We start from the raw sequence: 19,599 nt of genomic DNA on the forward strand, positions 1-19,599 counted from the left end.
CAACATTGTGGATGTTTGTTGATGCAGTAAATGATATTCAACATGTCCTCATCTGGGATTTGAACTCACAACCTCTTGGTTCTCAGTATTATGATCTTCCTCCAACGCCATCAGGTCTTAGTCAATTATCAAGTAATCTGACTATTCTCTCATCATTGGTTTGATTTACCTATTGACTTATTATTATTTCAGTTTTTTTTGTTTTATTGTTACTCCTTAAATCACTATAATAAATCAAAAATGTTTTTTTTGGAGTGTCCTTTGACAGGTGAAATCAGTCATTGACTCAGACATGGTGGCGTAGCAGGAATATAGTAATACTGTGAACCAAGAGGTTGTGAGTTCAAATCCCAGGTGAGGACATGTTGAATAATAATTACTATGAACATGCACAATGTCAACGTGAGTTGAAAACTTTGTATTTAAAATATCTATTTGAATGTGTGGGTGTCCCTAGCCTAAGTTCTCAAGTTTGGACCAACTTAAAACTTTAAGTTCTGTAAACACTTTGATCAAAAAGTTGAGTAAACAAAAAAAATGCTGTGAAACCAGTTACTTAATAATAAGTTGAATTAAATATATATATAAAAAAGGGTTAGGAGTTGTTAAGTTAGGTTATAGGGTTAAGGTTATGGTTGGTGTTAGCTAACATGCTAAGTTATAGGGTTAAGGTTATGGTTGGTGTTAGCTAACATGCTAAGTTATAGGGTTAAGGTTATGGTTGGTGTTAGCTAACATGCTAAGTTATAGGGCTAAGGTTATGGTTGGTGTTAGCTAACATGCTAAGTTATACGGTTAAGGTTACGGTTGGTGTTAGCTAACATGCTAAGTTATAGGGTTAAGGTTACGGTTGGTGTTAGCTAACATGCTAAGTTATAGGGTTAAGGTTACAGTTGGTGTTAGCTAACATGCTAAGTTATAGGGTTAAGGTTGGTGTTAGCTAACATGCTAAGTTATAGGGTTAAGGTTACGGTTGGCGTTAGCTAACATGCTAAGTTATAGGGTTACGGTTGGTGTTAGCTAACATGCTAAGTTATAGGGCTAAGGTTATGGTTGGTGTTAGCTAACATGCTAAGTTATACGGTTAAGGTTACGGTTGGTGTTAGCTAACATGCTAAGTTATAGGGTTAAGGTTACGGTTGGTGTTAGCTAACATGCTAAATTATAGGGTTAAGGTTGGTGTTAGCTAACATGCTAAGTTATAGGGTTAAGGTTACGGTTGGCGTTAGCTAACATGCTAAGTTATAGGGTTACGGTTGGTGTTAGCTAACATGCTAAGTTATACGGTTAAGGTTACGGTTGGTGTTAGCTAACATGCTAAGTTATAGGGCTAAGGTTATGGTTGGTGTTAGCTAACATGCTAAGTTATACGGTTAAGGTTACGGTTGGTGTTAGCTAACATGCTAAGTTATAGGGTTAAGGTTACGGTTGGTGTTAGCTAACATGCTAAGTTATAGGGTTAAGGTTGGTGTTAGCTAACATGCTAAGTTATAGGGTTAAGGTTATGGTTGGTGTTAGCTAACATGCTAAGTTATAGGGTTAAGGTTGGTGTTAGCTAACATGCTAAGTAGTAAGTCGTTTCAAAGTTGCTAAAGTTGTCCGTGATGAGATTCAAAACATGCAACCTTTAGATTGACATTCGCGTTATACGGAAACACATCCATCCCGAACAACCACCGTCTTTTAGTTTTTGCCTTAAGTAACCTACTGTTATGCCAAAGGTAACATATCATATCATATCCAACTTTCTCCTCTTCCTCATCTTCTTTTGTTTCCTCCTCTCAACTCATTTATTTAACTAGGCAAGTCAGTTAAGAACAAATTCTTATTTACAACGACAGCCTACCGACCGGGCCAAACCCGGACGACACTGAGCCAATTGTGCACCGCACTACGGGACTCCCAATCACGGCCGGTTGTGATACAGACTGGAATCCATCCAGGGTGTCTGTAGTGACGCCTCTAGCACTGAGATGCAGTGCCTTAGACCGCTGTGCCGCTCGGGAGCCCAACAATGCCAAATCACTTATCTACCAATTTAAATCAACCTTTAAGTATCATTTATCTTCTATTCCCTGAACATCCAAACATAAAGGTGGATAAGAGATATTATGCTTTCAGACAGGCTGTGTCCTGCAAATCTGTGCTTTTATCTGGGAGATATTGAATCTCTCTTGTCTTACTAATAACTTTTAGAATTCGAATTGAATGGAGAAGCAGCCTAAATCCTCTTGATTTTTATCACCTTAGTTTTATCTCGTGTGAAGTTTCAGAAGCATGTGATTGTAACTGAGATATCCAAGATGTCTGTGGATTGACCAATAGCTTGGCTACTCAATGAAGACAAACATTGTGTTACTGTACTAAGATTACCACAAGTGCTTGTGAATGTAAAAAAATCTTTCTTGAAGAACTATTTCTTCACAATTTTTTTTACAGAAGGACGTTCAGAGAACAACCAGCCCATTGTTGGACCAGGCTGTATTCTCCCTTTCTACTGGTTCTGTTATGATGGGTTCATAAAGACTGTTATTCAGGAACTGTCAGGTGTAACAGACTGTCTCAAAGGAGAGTACCACTTTGCAGGTGTAGCAGACTGTCTGAGGAGAGTACCACTTTGCAGGTGTAGCAGACTGTCTGAGGAGAGTACCACTTTGCAGGTGTAGCAGACTGTCTGAGGAGAGTACCACCTCCAGCAGGCCACAAATGTGCATGTGTCTGCTCAAACGTTCAGAAACAGACTCCATGAGGGTGGTGTGAGGGCCCAACGTCCACAGGTGGTGGTTGTGCTTACAGCCCAACACCGTGCAGGACGTTTGGCATTTGCCAGAGAACACCAAGATTGGCAAATTCGCCACTGGCGCCCTGTGCTCTTCACAGATGAAAGCAGGTTCACACTGAGCACATGAGCACATGACAGACGTGACAGAGTCTGGAGACGCCGTGGAGAACGTTCTGCTGCCTGCAACATCCTCCAGCATGACCGGTTTGGCGGTGGGTCAGTCATGGTGTGGGATGGCATTTCTTTGGGGGGCCGCACAGCCCTCCATGTGCTCGCCAGAGGTAGCCTGACTGCCATTAGGTACCGAGATGAGATCCTCAGACCCCTTGTGAGACCATATGCTGGTGCGGTTGGCCCTGGGTTCCTCCTAATGCAAGACAATGCTAGACCTCATGTGGCTGGAGTGTGTCAGCAGTTCCTGCAAGAGGAAGGCATTGATGCTATGAACTGGCCCGCCCGTTCCCCAGACCTGAATCCAATTGAGCACATCTGGGACATCATGTCTCGCTCCATCCACCAACGCCACGTTGCACCACAGACTGTCCAGGAGTTGGCGGATGCTTTAGTCCAGGTCTGGGAGGAGATGCCTCAGGAGACCATCCGCCACCTCATCAGGAGCATGCCCAGGCGTTGTAGGGAGGTCATACAGGCACGTGGAGGCCACACACACTACTGAGCCTCATTTTGACTTGTTTTAAGGACATTACATCAAAGTTGGATCAGCCTGTAGTGACTGACTCCAAATCCAGACCTCCATGGGTTGATAAATTTGATTTCCATTTATAATTTTTGTGTGTTTTTGTTGTCAGCACATTCAACTATGTAAAGAAAAAAGTATTTAATAAGAATATTTCATTCATTCAGATCTAGGATGTGTTATTTTAGTGTTCCCTTTATTTTTTTGAGCAGTGTACATTACAGTCGACGTCCTACCTCCTTCATACACTCAGCAGCAGCTACCGACACAGCAGTAATTTGCTGATGTGGTTATTTTACCAGCAGCTCAGAGAAAACATGGAACAGGATGACAGATCATTTCGCAATAAATGCCCTTTTAGACAGCTAGACCAAACAGGAGGCTACAGCTGCTGAGGGGACTTGTGTTTATATAGGGTTGATTCTATGCACGCGCAAACACACACACAGTCTCACTGTCATCAGAGTTAACCCCGTGAGTACTGCGTTAACCCCGTGAGTCCTGCGTTAACCCCAGTGAGTCCTGCGTTAACCCCAGTGAGTCCTGCGTTAACCCCGTGAGTCCTGCGTTAATCTATTTGTTAGCCCGTGAGTACTGTGTTAACCCGTGAGTACTGTGTTAACCCGTGAGTACTGTGTTAACCCGTGAGTACTGTGTTAACCCGTGAGTACTGTGTTAACCCGTGAGTACTGTGTTAACCCGTGAGTACTGTGTTAACCCGTGAGTACTGTGTTAACCCGTGAGTACTGTGTTAACCCGTGAGTACTGTGTTAACCCGTGAGTACTGTGTTAACCCGTGAGTACTGTGTTAACCCATGAGTACTGTGTTAACCCATGAGTACTGTGTTAACCCGTGAGTACTGTGTTAACCCGTGAGTACTGTGTTAACCCGTGAGTACTGTGTTAACCCATGAGTACTGTGTTAACCCATTTAATCTAGGAGTTAAACTATGAGTACTGTGTTCACCTGTGAGTACCTACGCAACTCACTCAACAGAACCTGTCTCTGTACAATGTTAACTTGTACTTTGACTATATGTGTTGACTACAGAGAGAGGTTTATGTAAAAGACTTGCTGTCATAGATCTCACTCACCAGAGTCGTGATCTGTCTCAGTGTCTCCAGTGTGAAGGCTGCTAGCCAGAGAGGATCTCCAGTACGAGGAGTTGCTCAGACAGTGTCGCGGCAGGTTCTGGGGCAGGAAATTCTGCCTGCCTCTCCTGGTCCTGATGGAGCCTGGGTCTGCGTCCTCTTCCAGCAGGGTCTGGGGCAGGACATTCTGCCTGCCTCTCCTGGTCCTGATGGAGCCTGGGTCTGCGTCCTCCTCCAGCAGGGTCTGGGGCAGGACATTCTGCCTGCCTCTCCTGGTCTTGATGGAGCCTGGGTCTGCGTCCTCCTCCAGCAGGGTCTGGGGCAGGACATTCTGCCTGCCTCTCCTGGTCTTGATGGAGCCTGGGTCTGCGTCCTCCTCCAGCAGGGTCTGGGGCAGGACATTCTGCCTGCCTCTCCTGGTACGTATGGAGCCTGGGTCTGCGTCCTCCTCCAGCAGGGTCTGGGGCAGGACATTCTGCCTGCCTCTCCTGGTCCTGATGGAGCCTGGGTCTGCGTCCTCCTCCAGCAGGGGCTGCTGACTCTCCTGAAGACATGACCCTAAAAGGGAGGGGTCACAACCCACGTCCATGTCAGTATAAAAACAACCAATCAACAATCGAATATATTTGGAAAGTCAAACAGTTAGTAGATCGGAATAATGCTGCCCTGGTCTTTTCTCTGCTTCTCATGTTGCTGGCAGCTGGGCTGGACCTCATCCATTTTTAAAACCACCTGTTTAAGATTCCTCAGCTGGACCTCATCCATTTTTTAAACCACCTGTTTAAGATTCCTCAGCTGGACCTCATCCATTGTAAAACCATCTGTTTAAGATTCCTCAGCTGGACCTCATCCATTTTTAAAACCACCTGTTTAAGATTCCTCAGCTGGACCTCATCCATTTTTAAAACCACCTGTTTAAGATTCCTCAGCTGGACCTCATCCATTTTAAAACCACCTGTTTAAGATTCCTCAGCTGGACCTCATCCATTTTTAAAACCACCTGTTTAAGATTCCTCAGCTGGGCCTCATCCATTTTAAACCACCTGTTTAAGATTCCTCAGCACGCTGATAACAGACTGCTGATCCTTGACACTAATGGAGGCCCTGGTTTTATCAGGGTGCGGAGTCCCAAAGCATATCAGAGTAGTAGTGGTGATCTAGGATCAGTTCTTCCTTTTAGCTCGTCATTATACGGACAGGGGGGGGGACCTGATCCTAGATCAGCACTCCTACTGTTAAAAGCTTAGTGAATACGAGCCCTGGATTTTTATCAGGCTTCCAAAAGCAATTCTTTATGGGATACATGAATAAATAAGTACAGCAATCTTTCCCGCTGATCAAATATTTAGAAGGCTTACAATTAAATCAATTAGCCACTTCTAATAACTACTTCCTAAACTGCCTGGGTCGGCTAATCAAGATGGTGGTGGTGGTGTTGCTGTAAGGCGTGTGATTGCAGTATAAGTGGTACAATTTGGAGACAAGATTTACAGTATACTAATAGACTGAGAAGCCACATCGTTATAGCTGGGTACTTCTACTGTCTTATCCGGTGTCCTGTGTGAATTTAAGTATGCTCTCTCTAATTCTCTCTTTTTTTCTCTCTCTCGGAGGACCTGAGCCCTAGGACCATGCGTCAGGACTACCTGGCATGATGACTCCTTGCTGTCCCCAGTCCACCTGGCCATGCTGCTGCTCCAGTTTCAACTGTTCTGCCTGCGGCTATGGAACCCTGACCTGTTCACCGGACGTGCTACCTGTCCCAGACCTGCTGTTTTCAACTCTCTAGAGACCACAGGAGTGGTAGAGATACTCTTAATGATCGGCTATGAAAAGCCAACTGACATTTACTCCTGAGGTGCTGACTTGCTGCACTCTCGACAACTACTGTGATTATTATTATTTGACCATGCTTGTCCCTTATGAACATTTTGAACATCTTGGCCATGTTCTGTTATAATCTCCACCCGAAACAGCCAGAAGAGGACTGGCCACCCCTCATAGCCTGGTTCCTTTCTAGGTTTCTTCCTTGGTTTTGGCCTTTCTAGGGAGTTTTTCCTAGCCACCGTGCTTCTACACCTGCATTGCTTGCTGTTTGGGGTTTTAGGCTGGGTTTCTGTACAGCACTTTGAGATATCAGCTGATGTACGAAGGGCTATATAAATAAATTTGATTTGATTTGACAAACCAGGCCACCTCAGAGATCACCCTCTCTGGCAACATAGCATTCCGTCTCCCACAGACCTAAATAGAAGCATTGATTTAATCTTTGTCTGTGTCCTTGGCTCCTGTTCTAGTTTGTTAGGTCATTTCAGTCCCAAATTAAATAGTCAATCACACAGGCACACTCACCAGTTACCACACATACACACACCTCTCCGCTGTACTGTGGGGGGAAATGCCATCCATCAAGATATTAGGTCACGTGAAGTCTGATCTTACTGTATCTGAATGTATGGGATGGAATCTGGATGTACCTGGACATATGGGATGGAATCTGGATGTACCTGGACGTATGGGATGGAATCTGGATGTACCTAGACGTATGGGATGGAATCTGGACGTACCTGGACGTATGAGATGGAATCTGAATGTACCTGGACGTATGGGATGGAATCTGGATGTACCTGGACGTATGGGATGGAATCTGGACGTATGGGATGGAATCTGGACGTACCTGGACATATGGGATGGAATCTGGATGTACCTGGATGTATGAGATGGAATCTGGACGTACCTGGACGTATGGGATGGAATCTGGATGTACCTGGACATATGGGATGGAATCTGGATGTACCTGGACGTATGGGATGGAATCTGGATGTACCTGGACATATGGGATGGAATCTGGATGTACCTGGACATATGGGATGGAATCTGGATGTACCTGGACATATGGGATGGAATCTGGATGTACCTGGACATATGGGATGGGATCTGGACGTATGGGATGGAATCTGGATGTACCTGGACGTATGGGATGGAATCTGAATGTACCTGGACGTATGGGATGGAATCTGAATGTACCTGGACATATGGGATGGAATCTGGATGTACCTGGACATATGGGATGGAATCTGGATGTACCTGGACGTATGGGATGGAATCTGAATGTACCTGGACGTATGAGATGGAATCTGGACGTATGGGATGGAATCTGGATGTACCTGGACATATGGGATGGAATCTGGATGTACCTGGACGTATGGGATGGAATCTGAATGTACCTGGACGTATGAGATGGAATCTGGACGTATGGGATGGAATCTGGATGTACCTGGACATATGGGATGGAATCTGGATGTACCCGGACTAATGAGATGGAATCTGGACGTATGGGATGGAATCTGGACGTACCTGGACGTATGGGATGGAATCTGGACGTATGGGATGGAATCTAGATGTACCTGGACGTATGGGATAGAATCTGGATGTACCTGGACGTATGGGATAGAATCTGGATGTACCTGGACGTATGGGATGGAATCTAGATGTACCTGGACGTATGGGATGGAATCTGGATGTACCTGGACGTATGAGATGGAATCTGGATGTACCTGGACGTATGAGATGGAATCTGGACGTATGGGATGGAATCTGGATGTATGGGATGGAATCTGGACGTACCTGGACGTATGGGATGGAATCTGGATGTACCTGGACGTATGGGATGGAATCTGGATGTACCTGGACATATGGGATGGAATCTGGATGTACCTGGACATATGGGATGGAATCTGGACGTATGGGATGGAATCTGGATGTACCTGGACGTATGGGATGGAATCTGAATGTATGGGATGGAATCTGGACGTATGGGATGGAATCTGGATGTACCTGGACGTATGGGATGGAATCTGGATGTACCTGGACGTATGGGATGGAATCTGGATGTACCTGGACGTATGGGATGGAATCTGAATGTATGGGATGGAATCTGGACGTACCTGGACGTATGGGTGAATACTTGAGTGAATACTTGGTGTAAGAACCATAAGTCTCCCACTCCCCTGAGTGAATACTTGGTGGAAGAACCATAAGTCTCCACCCCCCCTGAGTGAATACTTGGTGGAAGAACCATAAGTCTCCACCCCCCTGAGTGAATACTTGGTGGAAGAACCATAAGTCTCCACCCCCCCTGAGTGAATACTTGGTGGAAGAACCATAAGTCTCCACCCCCCTGAGTGAATACTTGGTGGAAGAACCATAAGTCTCCACCCCCCCTGAGTGAATACTTGGTGGAAGAACCATAAGTCTCCACCCCCCTGAGTGAATACTTGGTGGAAGAACCATAAGTCTCCCCCCCCCCCCCCCCTGAGTGAATACTTGGTTACAGCTGTGAATCATTTTTATGAAGATTTTACCAAACTCTTAGGGCAACATATATCCATTGTTTTTGTCAAAATTGCTCAAACTCAGTACATTTGGAATCGCCGATGGAAAGCAATATTCAAACATCGTCTTATTTATTTTTTTTAAAGCAGATTTAAAATCAGGACGGAGACTGGACCATTCAGGATCACTCAACACATCTTGGAAAGTCATTCGGGTGTATCTTTGGCATAAAAATGTGTAAATATCTCTCTGAAAAATAAACTGTATCCCAAGGTTAGATTTTCAGAAGACTTGAGGCAGGTTTTCCTTTAACTTTTTACCTTGACTTTGCTCCTTTCGTATTTATTTAAAATCTTGACAAACTCCCCAGTCTCTGCCGGTGACAAGCATACCCATAACATGATGCTGCCACCAGGGGCGAAAATCTGATATCAACCTTGGAGGGGACAATTACATGAAATTTTCTCAGGAGCAATTCCTGAGGGGGACACCAAAAGTAGTGCTGTAACACATAGACTATGTTGTAATATGTTAAATGTATATTGAGGGACCATAATCACTACTACTGGATAATTGTTAGGTACAGTAGTTAACTGAAGGGTTGTCCAAACTTGTTTAAATCATTATAATACTACTAATAATAATAGTTATAGCAATGTTCCTTATCAGTGCAGTGTTCCTCTCTCTTGAAACGTTTGCAAGAGTTTGCGGTTCTATAAATTGTGGGTGTGGCTGATATGGTTTTGTGTCATCACTGAGGGAACTGGACGATGCTGTGCCACTGTCCCCTATACTGGTGCTGCTGGCAACAAGGGTGACACCTGGTCCTGCCGTGGCTGTGACACTGTCCTCAAGTCTCTCTCCTTGGCTCTTTCCCTTTCACCACCCTCACTGACTCACAGTCTGTCTCCTAGAAAAGAAATAAGGTGTTTGCTGTACTCCTAACTACCGGTACCCAAAACTACACAATTAATCACAACAGCAATACCATTGCCTTAAACAAATCTTGGTTCAGTCACCAGTTTAAATTGAGAGTGGGGGTATTCATGGCATTTTCCAATTATGTCCCTATTTTACAAATCAAAAAAATTGAGAACCTTTCATAATGTTGCCAAACAAAGACTCAACAAACTTACCTGAGACTCCCTGTCTCTGCCAGTCTGTCCCTGCATATCTGTCCCCAGCTCTGCTGTCTGTGCCATCTGTTGCCTGCTCTGCCTAATGACATCATTGTGAAATATTTCCATTAGCATTTCACTTCTTTCTTATGAACATTTTATCAACTGGTCTTTGAGATATTAGGCTACTAGAGTTCTTACTTTGCGTTTTGGTGTACTGAAAAATACTCTGATGTCCGTCTTTTTACTTTTTTCTGACATTTTTCTACCTGGCTGGCTGGCTGACCGGTCTAGCTGCACACACACATTTACACAACACATGCTGCAACGTTTTGAAATTTTAACATAGTTTGTTTCATATTGGCAGGCTTCCAACAATAGCTGAATTTGCAAAGCTAGCGAGCACCAATTCCGTTTCTGTGGTGTTTGCTATAATCTTTGCTACCTGGTTAAAGGTGAAAAAAATAAAACATTCACTAGCGACAATTTAGCTTTTGCAACGAGACCATTAAATATATTTAAGACAATGGTATAAGAGAGTGTAGTTTTGTTCAGTTTGGACTTCAGTTTATCGCTAACCTTATCACACGGACTTTGAAGCACTACAGCTGCATGCTAATCTTGGAATAAACTGACGATAGCAAATATTCCATCTTTGACGACGCCACATAAATGGAATAGGTACTAGCTAGCTTGATAGTTAATGTTTGCTTTAGTTTGCGCGCTAGCTCTGCAAATTCAGCTAGTGTGTGAACCCTGCAACATGAAAAAAATATATACATTGCTAAGGCGCGATTGACTGGATTACCTCACGTCAGTTACGTACATTGAGTGCCTTTCGGACAGTAGATACGAGCCCTCTATTACCTTGCCAGCTAAAGAACTGGCAGTGGATCAAACCATTGTGAGGCAAAGGGCGGGGGGGGTCGCAATCTTGTGAAATTTAAAAACATGCTATTAAGTGTCTATAATCAGTACAAGTGCTTTCATTGCGTATTATTAATATTATTGAAATTACATAGTTATGTTTACAGTGATATATTGGGGGGGACAAATCATATTTTCCCCAGGATGGGGGGGTCGTGTCCCCCCCCGTCCCCCCTGGGATTTCCGCCTATGGCTGCCACCACAGTACTTGAAAATACAGGAGGGTTTCACACTGTTGTATTGGATAGGACCCAAACCTGTAGTTTTTTAAATTTAGGCCAAAAAGTTGATGTGTTAGCCATGTTGTCTTGCAGTAACGGCCTTGTTGCAAACAGAATGGGTGATTTTACTCAAGGGCACAGACAGTCTGACTGTCAGTGTTTTGCCTGTCTGGCTATCAGTGTTCCATCTGGCTATCAGTGTTCTTTCTGTGATTAAAATGGGTATTTCTGTAGGCTCAGTGCATCTCTACTAATCAGTCATACATGCTGACGCATTCAAGTGTTTCGAGCTCCTGAGAGGAGTTAGATTATATCAAGACTTAGCCGTCGAAGTGAAGTTCGGTAATTGATGTGCCTTGTTATTAACGTGTTCAAGTAAAAAGGAACGTCTACCCCATCATGGCTATTAGTCCAGATCCTACGACCAAAATACGGGCCCGGTGGTTAAACGGATGTGTAAAAGGTGACATGTTGCTTGCTTAGCGAGTACCGGTACTTCCTTTAATATGTTGTGAAATCTGTTGAGAATGTATTGATGAGCTGGTAGACAGTACGATAAGCTGATTGATTGGAAAGCGGTACAGGTACTTACTTCCTGGAATATTGATGAAGTTATTCAAACAAAACCCTCTTAAGAGACACATTTCCACATAACTTAAAACGGGACCATAATGTCTTAGCTCCTGCCTCTAATAGTATGTACATGAAGAAGAAGAATGCTTTAGCTCTTTGGGGTCTAGAGCAGGTTATTGTAAAGCACCTTGTGACAACTGCTAATTATCTTTAATAAAAAAACAGTAACACTAGCAAGAGCAATGTACGGGTTTTTGCTTTTCTTTCAAGTTCTCAATGAGACCATGAACCTGCAACAAGATGTATGTGTGACTTTTTTTGAATTTTGGTGATTTAAAAATAAGGTTTATAAATTTAATTGAATAATGATGTGTTTTTTTTTACCAGAGTAAAAACTTTCATTGCTTAAAAATTGTTTCCAGCTTTTGTGTGTGTGGAAATGTTAAGGCCCAATAAAATGAAATAACAAAATCAAACTCAATATCAGAAGTATTTGTTCAGTTTATTCCTATAAATCAACTGATGACAGAAAATAACAAATTAAAAGAATAAAGAGCAGTGCTACATAGTGAAACATATATATATATATATATATATATATATATATATATATATATATATATTATACATTATATAAGCCCTATTGGGCTTCATACTATACAGTACATTCAGACCCTTTTCCACAGTTTGTTACGTTACAAACCAAGATAAGGGGATATAGTTGAGACTGTTTAACGTGGATGTTTGAGCACAGAGGCCTTTCTCAAGACCAGGGGATATAGTTGAGACTATGCTCAAACCTCCATGTTAAACAGAGGCCTTTCTCAAGACCAGGGGATATAGTTGAGACTATGCTCAAACCTCCATGTTAAACAGAGGCCTTTCTCAAGAACAGGGGATATAGTTGAGACTATGCTCAAACCTCCCCGTTAAACAGAGGCCTTTCTCAAGACCAGGGGATATAGTTGAGACTATGCTCAAACCTCCATGTTAAACAGAGGCCTTTCTCAAGACCAGGGGATATAGTTGAGACTATGCTCAAACCTCCCCGTTAAACAGAGGCCTTTCTCAAGACCAGGGGATATAGTTGAGACTATGCTCAAACCTCCATGTTAAACAGAGGCCTTTCTCAAGACCAGGGGATATAGTTGAGACTGTGCTCAAACCTCCACGTTAAACAGAGGCCTTTCTCAAGACCAGGGGATATAGTTGAGACTATGCTCAAACCTCCACGTTAAACAGAGGCCTTTCTCAAGACCAGGGGATATAGTTGAGACTATGCTCAAACCTCCACGTTAAACAGAGGCCTTTCTCAAGACCAGGGGATATAGTTGAGACTATGCTCAAACCTCCCCGTTAAAACAGAGGCATTTCTCAAGACCAGGGGATATAGTTGAGACTATGCTCAAACCTCCACGTTAAACAGAGGCCTTTCTCAAGACCAGTGGATATAGTTGAGACTATGCTCAAACCTCCCCGTTAAAACAGAGGCATTTCTCAAGACCAGGGGATATAGTTGAGACTATGCTCAAACCTCCCCGTTAAACAGAGGCCTTTCTCAAGACGAGTCTCAATTAACAAAGCACTGCAGCAAACAGACCTGATGGGTAACAGACCTGTTGGGTAACAGACCTGTTGGGTAACAGACCTGATGGGTAACAGACCTGATGGGTAACAGACCTGATGGGTAACACGGGTCCCTTTGTGGTTACCAACAGATGATTGACCATTCCACTGGTTTTCAATAACGGGCCACAACTATCAACATGATGATATTATTGCTGAAAGTTCATCTTTACGTTTTTGAGAAACTCACCCAAAGTACCTACATTTACTGGGTGGGAGGGGTGGTCCAAAATAGGGGAGGGTTGTCAAACTTATATTTTTGCTTTGGGGAACGTTGTGTTTATGTTATTTTTTTATTAGGCACACGGGAGGGTAGTGCATTTTTCCCCTTGGTTTACATTTCGCTCTTCTGCTCGTATTTCCCCTATTAACAACGGCTTGACTTACTTTTGATATTACCCTAATAAAGTTGAGAAACATTTGATGCTATTATAAAGCTTTAGCTACTGCAGGCCTACGATATGAAGGCAGTGCGCCTCCGACGCGCCAATGGACTCCGACAGTTGAAATTCAGGTGAGGACGACTGTTTCAGGTCGACCAGAGTTACTCCTATAAATCAAACGGTATAATGCTCATCTTTATACAAAACATTTGAATCGAAAATGTATCAATTACACCTTCTGTACATCTATATAGAAGACGCAGTAGCCATCTGACATAAAGAAATGCATTTCTGTGTTGTAGCATGCCATTGGCATACAGTATCGCTCTCTGGGGTTAGGCCTAAGCTTCTCTTTCTTAATATAGGATATGGACATACCTACTCATTCAAGGGTTTCTTTATTTTACTTTTAATAACACAAAAAAAATTAAAACAGGAAAAAAAATATGAGATTCTTCAAAGTAGCCATTCTTTGCACACTCTCAACCAGCTTCATGAGGTAGTCACCTGGAATGCATTTCAATTAACAGGTGTGCCTTCTTAAAAGTTAAGGAAAGAAAGTCCACAAATTAAAGCATTTGAGCCAATCAGTTGTGTTGTGACAACCTAGGGGTGGTATATAAAAGAGAGACCTATTTGGTACACGACCAAGTCCATATTATGGCAAGAACAGCTCAAATAAGTAAAGAGAAATGACAGTCCATCATTACTTTAAGACATGAAGATCAGTAAATATGGAACATTTCAAGAACTTTGAAAGTTTCTTCAAGTGAAGTCGCAAACACCATAAAACACTATGATGAAACTGGCTCTCATGAAGACCGTCACAGGAATGGAACCCCAGAGTTACCTCTGCTGCAGAGGATAAATTCATTAGAGTTACCAGCCTCAGATTATATCCCAAATAGATGCTTCAGAGTTCAAGTAACAGACATCTCAACATCAACTGTTGAGAGGAGACTGTGTGAATCAGGCCTTCATGGTTGAATTGTTGCAAAGAAACCACGGCTAAAGGACACCAATAAGAAGAGACTTGCTTGGGCCAAGAAACACAAGCTATGAACATTAGACCGGTGGAAATACAGTGGGGAGAACAAGTATTTGATACACTGCCGATTTTGCAGGTTTTCCTACTTACAAAGCATGTAGAGGTCTGTAATTTGTATCATAGGTACACTTCAACTGTGAGAGACAGAATCTAAAACAAATATCCAGAAAATCACATTGTATGATTTTTAAGTAATTAATTTGCATTTCTTCCGGGTTGGAGGCGCGCTGTGTTAAGAAGCAGTGCGGCTTGGTTGGGTTGTGCTTCGGAGGACACATGGCTTTCGACCTTCGTCTCTCCCGAGCCCTACGGGAGTTGTAGCGATGAGACAAGATAGTAATTACTAGAGATTGGATACCACGGAAATTGGGGAGAAAGGGGGGTAAAATTTATTTAAATTAATTTTTTTAAGTACAAGTACTTGGAAAAGCTACTCAATTACAGTAACGAGTGTATTTGTAATTAGTTAATTCCTCTGGTTAAAAGTATTACATATTAAATTGTATACAATAATTTAACATGTATACTTACGCTACAATATGACTCCTGGGCCTGATCAATGCTTGTAAAGGCAGTCTTCTTTCCAACTCGTTACTGGTGGTGGGAGAAACTCTCAGGACAATGTTGTCTTTAGTATCTGGGGGACAAAGACGTACCAAGGTTTTAGGGGTCATTTGAGACACTACCTTCAGTTCAATATGTACAGTTGAAGTCGGAAGTTTACATACACTTTAGCCAAATACATTTATACTTAGTTTTTCTCAATTCCTGACATTTAATCCTAGTAAAAATTACCTGTTTTAGGTCAGTTGGATAACCACTTTATTTTAAGAATGTGAAATGTCAGAATAATAGTAGAGAGAATGATTTATTTCAGCTTTAATTTCTTTCATCACATTCCCAGTGGGTCAGAAATGTACATACACTCAATTAGTATTTGGTAGCATTGCCTTTAAATTGTTTAACTTGGGTCAAACGTTTTGGGTAGCCTTCCACAAGCTTCCCACAATAAGTTGTATGAATTTTGGCCCATTCCCATTCAGAGCAGGTGTAACTGAGTCAGGTTTGTAGGCCTCCTTGCTCGCACACGCTTTTTCAGTTCTGCCCACAAATTTTCTATGGGATTGAGGTCAGGGCTTTGTGATGGCCACTCCAATACCTTGACTTTGTTTTCCTTAAGCCATTTTGCCACAACTTTGGAAGTATGCTTGGGGTCATTGTCCATTTGGAAGACCAATTTGCAGCAGGTAGCCTAGTGGTTAGAGCATTGGACTAGTAACCAAAAGGTTGAAAGATCAAATCCCTGAGCTGACAAGGTGAAAATCTGTCATTCTGCCCCTGTTCCTAGGCCGTCATTTAAAATAAGAATTTGTTCTTAACTGACTTGCGTAGTTAAATAAAGGTAAAATAAAAATGTGTTGACTATCTTTGACAGAGGAATGGGAACACTGATATCACTGAAAAAAAAAAAATCAATAAAACTAAAATTTGTGACCAAGCTTTAACTTCCTGACTGATGTCTTGAGATGTTGCTTCAATATATTGACATAAATTTCCATCCTCATGATGCCATCTATTTTGAGAAGTGCACCAGTCCCTCCTGCAGCAAAGCACACCCACAACATGATGCTGCCACCCCCATGCTTCACGGTATGGATGGTGTTCTTTGGCTTGTAAGCCTCCCCCTTCTTCCTCCAAACATAATGATGGTCATTATGAACAAACAGTTCTATTTTTGTATCATCAAACCAGAGGACATTTTTCCAAAAAGTATGATCTTTGTCCCCATGTGCAGTTGCAAGCGGTAGTCTGTCTTTTTTATGGCGGTTTTGGAGCAGTGGCTTCTTCCTTGTTGAGCGGCCTTTCAGGTTATGTCGATATAGGACTCGTTGTACTGTGGATATAGATACTTTTGTACCCGTTTCCTCCAGCATCTTCACAAGGTCCTTTACCGTTGTTCTGGGATTGATTTGCACTTTTCGCACCAAAGTACGTTCCTCTCTTGGAGACAGAATGCTTCTCCTTCCTGAGCGGTATGACGGCTGCGTGGTCCCATGGTGTTTATACTTGCGTACTATTGTTTGTACAGATGAACGTGGTACCTTCGGGCGTTTGGAAATTGATCCCAAGGATGAACCAGACTTGTGGAGGTCTACAATTTTTTTCTTCTGAGGTCTTGGCTGATGCCTTTTGATTTTCCCATGACGTCAAGCAAAGAGGCACCGAGTTTGAAGGTAGGCCTTGAAATACATCCACAGGTACACCTCTAATTGACTCAAATTATGTCAATTAGCCTATCAGAAGCTTCTAAAGCCATGACATAATTTTCTGAAATTTTCCAAGCTGTTAAAAAAACCACAGTCAATTTAGTGTATGTGAACTTCTGACCCACTGGAATTGCGATACAGTGAATTATAAATGAAATAATCTGTCTGTAAACAGTTGTTGGAAAAATGACTTGTGTCATGCACAAAGTAGATGTCCTAACCGACTTGCCAAAACTAGAGTTTGTTAACAAGAAATTTGTGGAGTGGTTGAAAAACGAGTTTTAATGACTCAATGACTGAGAAAATATGTAATTATGATAGCTAGGTCTATTTAACCTGAATGGATCATTAGTCATGTTAGCTAGCTAGCTTTTTACTCACCGTTTTTGGTCAGCCACAACGCCTTTCCCATTTGTCCAGCAAAAAGTAATTCCATTCAGCGCTGGCTGCACGGTACGCTAGACTTGCTAAACAGCTGCAACAATCCTCATTGACAAGCTTACCTCATCACTTTGACCTTCTGGATTTGGCGGGAGAATTAACGCAGCATCAATAACCTAGCGTTAACAACCCAACCATGCTCTTTGTGAAGAAAGCAACCCAACTGACTGACCCAATACCTGCCACCACCAGTCATCCAAACAACCCTGCATTTTGTGTAGTGTAATGTAGTGCATATGAATATATTTAAGGGGAGAAATACAGGTTAAATATGTAGTCTACACAATTTCCCAATTACTGTTTGCATGGTCAAATAAGGGGCAAATTATATATTTTTTTATTATTGGAAATAGATTGACATGCATGTACAGTACCAGTCAAACATTTGGACACACCTACTCATTCCAGGGTTTTTCTTTATTTTTACTATATTTCTACATTGTAGGTTAGTAGTGAAGACATCACAACTATGAAATAACACATATGGAATCATGTAGTAACCAGAAAAGTGTTAAACAAATCAAAGTAACCACTCTTTGCATTCTCTCAACCAGCTTCACCTGTAATGCTTTTTCTACAGTCTTGAAGGAGTTCCCACATATGCTGAGCACTTGTTGGCTGCTTTTCCTTCACACTGCGGTCCAACTCATCCCAATTGGGTTGAGGTTGGGTGACTGTGGAGGCCAGGTCATCTGATGCAGCACTCCATCACCCTCCTTCTTGGTCAAATATCCGTCACTTCCTCAGTTTCATTCCCATGTCTGCATTGATGTTGTTTTTGTTTCTCTTGTCCAGATGCTGTTCTTGCTTTGTTTCATGTCTATTATTTATTAAATCAGCACCTTGTACTTGCAACCCATCTCCCAGCGTCTGTAGTTACGGAACTGTTACACTTACACAGTCTGGAGGTGTGTTGGGTCATTGTCCTGTTGAAAAACAAATGATAGTCCCACTAAGCGTAAACCATATGGGATGGCGTATCGCAACACGTGCAGAGATCATCCGTACACCTTCTATGCGTCTCACAAAGACATGTTGTTTGGAACTAAAAATCTCACATTTGGATTTATCAGACCAAAGGACAGATTTCCACCGCTCTAATGTCCATTGCTCGTGTTTCTTGGCTCAATCTAGTCTTCTTATTGGTGTCCTTTAGTAGTGGTTTCTTTGCAGCAATTTGACCATGAAGGCCTGATTCAAGCAGTCTCCTCTAAACAGTTGATGTTGAGATGTTTCTGTTTCTTGAACTCTGTGAAGCATTTATTTGGGCTGCAATTTCAGAGGTGCAGTTAACTTTAATGAAATTATTCTCTGCAGCAGAGTTATCTCTGGGTCTTCCTTTCCTGTGGCGGTCCTCATGAGAGACAGTTTCATCATAGCACTTGATGGTTTTTGCGACTGTACAAATTTTCCAGATTGACTGACCTTCATGTCTTAAAGTAATGATGGACTGTCGTTTCTCTTTGCTTATTTGAACTTTTCTTGACATAATATGGACTTGGTCTCTTACCAAAAAGGGCTAGCTTCTGTATACCACCCCTACCTTGTCACAACACAACTGATTGGCTCAAACACATTAAGAAGGAAAGAAATTCCACAAATTAACTTTTAAGAAGGCACACCTGTTAATTGGAATGCATTCCAGGTGACTCCCTCATGAAGTTGGTTAAGAGAATGCTGAGTGTGCAAAGCTGTCATCAAGGCAAAGGGTGGCTATTTAGAAGAATCTCAAATGTAAAATATATTTTGATGTGTTTAACACTTTTTTTGGTTACGACATAATTCCATTTGTGGGATTTCATAGTGTTGATGTCTTCACTAATATTCTACAATGTAGAAAACAAGAGAAACCCATGAATGAGTAGGTGTGTCCAAACTTTTGACTGGTACTGTATATTATTAGGCTAGTGCGTAAAATGTCAAATTCATAGCATGGCGCTCCATTGTGCCTCCGGAATAATTTATGATCATAGAAATTATAGCGGTTGAAATCTAATTCATGAGAAATGGAAACGTGTTGACTCTACCGAGAGTCGCTTCGCTTTATTAGGAAAATGTATGTCAGACAAACAACGCTATCCCCGTGCCA

Source organism: Salvelinus fontinalis, chromosome 9 (genome assembly GCF_029448725.1).
Source record: "Salvelinus fontinalis isolate EN_2023a chromosome 9, ASM2944872v1, whole genome shotgun sequence".
NCBI classification, from domain to species: Eukaryota; Metazoa; Chordata; class Actinopteri; order Salmoniformes; family Salmonidae; genus Salvelinus; species Salvelinus fontinalis.